Here is a 4915-nt window from a genome sequence, read left to right on the forward strand (position 1 = left end):
TCTGACTAGGGTTTTGCTGAGGCTTAGGTTTGGGTGCGGATTAGGCAATTTTACACAGCTATACAAATAAATACTCAAATAGAAACGAACTGCTATTTACAATGACTAAACATAATGATAACTTATTTTTAGCTTTTTCACTGATATATATATATATAGGGGTGGGATCTAGAGAGACTTTTTTTAAAGAGAGAACTAGTAAATAATTATTTTTAACTACTTTTTTAAAAACTATTTCATGATTTTTTTTCTTTCCTCCTTCTAGTAAGATGATATTGATACTTAAAAAAAAACTTATCGGTGTAGTGCATATGTGAACTAATGTCTATTGCATATATACAATAATGTTTTATTGCATATAATACAACACAATTGTATTATACAATACACACTATTGTTATATATACAAATACAACACTAATAATTGTATGCAATACACATTATCGCATATATGCAATACAACACTAATGCACATATGCACTATGTCGATTTTTTTTATTTTTGTATATAATATAACACTATTGCACATATACAATACAAACAATTTCACATATGCGAATCAGCATTATTGCACATATAAAAATACACACTAGTGCACATATGCATTAAGAAAAGTCGATGTATTGCATATATGCAATATAACGAGTTTTTTTTTAATTTTTTTATTTTTATATATTTTTGCGGTGAAGAATAACAGCATATAAGAAGGATAAAAGAAAAAAAATTAAGAATATATTTTTAATTATATTAAAAATACTTTATTATTAGTTCTCTAGTTCTCTCTCTAAGGAGGAGTTCTCTCTTGATTCTTTCACTATATATATAGGGGAAGTTAACGTACAAATGAAATTAACGTGCTAAATGTGATAATCAAGTAGAGTAATTATATAATTACTCTATGATAATTACTCTATAATTACTCTATGATTATAGAGTAATTATCATAGAGTAATTATATAATTACTCTACTTGATTTTCACGTTTAGCATGTTAATTTCATTTGTAATTGATCCAAACCCTATATATATATATATATATATTTATATATATATATATATATATATATATATATATATATATATAACCAAAGATAAGCCATACGAACTGATAAGCAAATATTTACAAATCTATTGAGACATATGTACATTGTGTACTATGCTCTACAACTGACTATATATAACTCGATAATGAACCGGATTTCATCACACGGGTAAAAATAAAATAAAGGCCAAGACTGAAATGGTATGTAATGTTCGGTTTAGCAAATGAAAAGGAATATGGTTCAAACCGACTCATAATTAAGGGATAATGTCGGGTAAGGAATTTTATTTAGTGGGGAAAATATATATAATAGGGGTGCCAACCATAGCGGGGCATCTTTGGGGTGGGCTTCGAAGCCCTCGGTGCTTACGTGGCGCTGACGTGGCACGGTGGAGGGGCTTCGAAGCCCCCCACCATAGCGACCAGTCTTATTGCCCATGACTCTTGGATTTAACCAATGTTAACCATAACTATAACTAACTGACACTCATCAATGTCCTTTGTTTTGCCCCTAATTGACCTTATATCTATATAGATATACACGACTCATAATAACCTTAGTTACCTTTTGTTGACCAATATTGACTCTAATTGGGCAATGTTTACACTGATTAACCAATTCATACCAAATTTTCACCATTGAATCTAATTGTCATTGGGGCACAACTGAGCTAAACACGAGCTTTACAATAATTGGGCTAACTGAGCTAAACACGAGCTTTACGATAATTAGGCTAAACACGAGCCTTTGTTTATTGAATCGAGCTCAGACCATAAACAAAATGCAAGCATCAAGCTCAACTCGAGCAAGTTCAAAGCAAATTTTAATGAGTCAAAGATAGGCTCGAGCTTGGTTTTATAACTGATAGACACACCCGCTTGACAAATATGAAATTAAAATAAAAAGAATATCAACTTAGAAATTATAATATTATAAAATAGGAACTATATTTACGACCTAAACTATTTTGGTAGTTATACTTCTTTCCGTTTATGCAGCTGACTTAACTTTCGTTTTATTATCTTTATTACATTTAAATAGTGGCCTCTGTATTTATAACCATACAATTTAAGTGGGTAAATTTGTGACCATTTTTGTGATAAAACTAATTTTATTAGTTTTTTTGTTGTTGTTGCAACTTATCCAATTTAGTGGGTAAATTTGGAACCGTTTGTTTTTTTAGTTTATTTATTTTTTAATATTGTGACCATTTTTGCAACCAAAACAATTTCGGTCGCTACATTTGCGCTTGATTAGTGGCCGAAAATTTGGTTGCGAATTTTACGACCGATTTTGTTTTGATCACTACTTTTGTGAGAGAAAATTTCGGTCGGTAAATTTGCCACTGTTTTTGCAATCGGAAAGTACTTTTTTTTAAACTTTTTATTGTAGCGACCGTTTTTGCAACCGAAACAATTTCAGTCGCTACATTTGCGACCGATTACCGAATGAAAAAATTTGGTTGCTACTTTTACGACCGATTTTGTTTTGGTCGCTAGTTTTTTGACAGAAAATTTCGGTCGGTAAATTTGCCACTGTTTTTGCAACCGGAAAATATTCTATTTTTTTTAGTTTTTATATTTTTTATTGTAGCGACCGTTTTTGCAACCGAAACAATTTCATTCGCTACATTTGCGACCGATTACCGATTGAAAAAATTTGGTTGCTACTTTTACGACCGATTTTGGTTTGGTCGCTAATTTTGTGACCAAACAAGTTTTGGTCGGTAATTTAGCAACCATTTTAATTTCGGTCACAAATATGGTCGCTACTTTTGTGACCGTTTTGGATGGTGGCCAATTTTGGTCGCTTTTGCCCATCTGTGTAGTAGTGTAAGGGATAGTGTCGGGTAAGGAATTTTATTTAGTGGGGAAAATATATGTATGGGTTTTCAAAATTCCTAATCTCCATTTAGGTACGGGTGGTATTAAGATCTCGATAAGCATACGACAAACAAGTTATAATTATGTGAAACATATCGGATACCCTCAATAAATGATAAGACCTGTTTTATATTTGTTATATAATATGTGTATTAAGTATAGGGGCCATCTCACAATATGTAATGAAATATAGGCTGCTAATATATAACATGTATACTCGTCCTCTTGACTCGCTATTCCCGCCTAAACGGCCCCATTTTCAGCTTCTCTTTTTTGGAAAAAAAAATTGTTTGGAAAACTATCGAGAAGCTGAACAACCAACCATGACCAGAAACCTATAACGTGACATTAATGAAAATAACTAACGGTTAACAACTTTGGTTTCCGAACACTCTTCGAGGTACTATCGGGCTAAAATTTTAATTTTTCCCCATCCCCACAGTTGAGGTTTACATTTTCCTCAATGTTAAAAATATGAACTATTTAAAGAACGTTCTGGGGACGGGGTTGAAATTCACTGTTTAGTAATTTAAAACCCGGGGCTCTAATGTGATGGCTCTACTAAACAAATGTACAATTACACTCTTAACACTCAACTAAAATAAATAGATTATGAAACTGAATCACCAGAATAAGGCCCGTAAACTCTCGTAAACACTCGTCTCAACCAAATACCAACCGAACAATCGGATCTGTAAAATCTTGAGACATCTAGAAGCAAGCTTCTCACAAGTGTAAGATATATGTTTTTTGAGAATTTGCAAAAATGATTTTTTAATTGATTTTATAAAAGTGAATTACCAAGCCGAATTAGTTAGTTTCATAATAAATTTGTTAAACGAGTTAAAAAATTCTAAAAGACCTAACTCTCTTTCGTAGGAATCACGATTGCATTTAGCGTATGCAACAAGCCCTTTAAACCCCCGGTAGCCCAGGTGGACGAGTATGGTCTCGTGAGGGTTTATAGTGAACTACACCACAAAGTTCTAAATACAACAAAATATACACGTACATCGATCGCAAAAGAATAGGAAAGCACTCTGGGTAGCTTAACTGAAACCTTGTTTTATGAAAAAGAAAACTTTACCGAACGCATCAAAATCCCAACTTTTCTCGTGCGGTATCCCACACTTAGATTTTGCTATGATGGTACGCTTACAATAAAATTAGTAATATAAAAATCAAAACAACATGAAAACTAAAAATATACAAAATGTAGAATTTCCACCCTTATAAAACTTTTATGGCATTCAAGGTGGCCGTCTGCTCGCTCCCGTGCGACATTCTCATTATAAGCACGCTTTTCTTCAATTAATTGATGTCAGTCTTCCTATAGAACATGATCTGGCCCGAACATCCTCAATCTCCACTCTTGATCATTTTAGTTGGGTGAATGTCTCACCTTCTTCCTTGGTCGGCCACCTTATTCTGCCACCTTGTCACTCTGCTGTTTCTCAAATCCCTTTTTATTTGTCCTGTCAATCAAAAAACACTTGTAAACAAGAGGGTTAGGCATTTTTAAACAGTGATAACCATTTATCACGGTATCCACACTTGATTCCCAAAACCCCTTAGCACAATTAATCCCAGCATGCGTTGTGGCAAGGAATGGCCAACCCAGTATGACCTGTGGTTGTGTATTATTCACACGTTTAGCATAGTCAAGTACAAACAAGTCAACTGGGTAGCAAAATTCCTCCACGTGAACCATTACATTAGTCACCATGCCCCGAGGGAGTTTGGTCCGCCAACACCACGGTGGTGTTTACCCTTTCTAACGAGTCAAATTCATATTTATCATATAAACTACCGGGCATAATACTAACACATGCTCCAAGATCTGGAAGTGCCCGATCAGTTTTAAATTCCCCAATTTGAATTGATAAAAGTGGCACTCCCAGGTCTTGGAGCTTATTTGAGGCAGTGTTATTCCCCACCTCATCAACTCTTATGTTTGTCAATTTACCCATTAAACATTTATCACATGTAC

The sequence above is a fragment of the Bidens hawaiensis genome, unplaced genomic scaffold, assembly GCF_021521415.1.
Source record: "Bidens hawaiensis isolate Kalapana, Puna unplaced genomic scaffold, B.hawaiensis_p1.1 tig00034153_1, whole genome shotgun sequence".
In the NCBI taxonomy this organism is placed as follows: Eukaryota; Viridiplantae; Streptophyta; class Magnoliopsida; order Asterales; family Asteraceae; genus Bidens; species Bidens hawaiensis.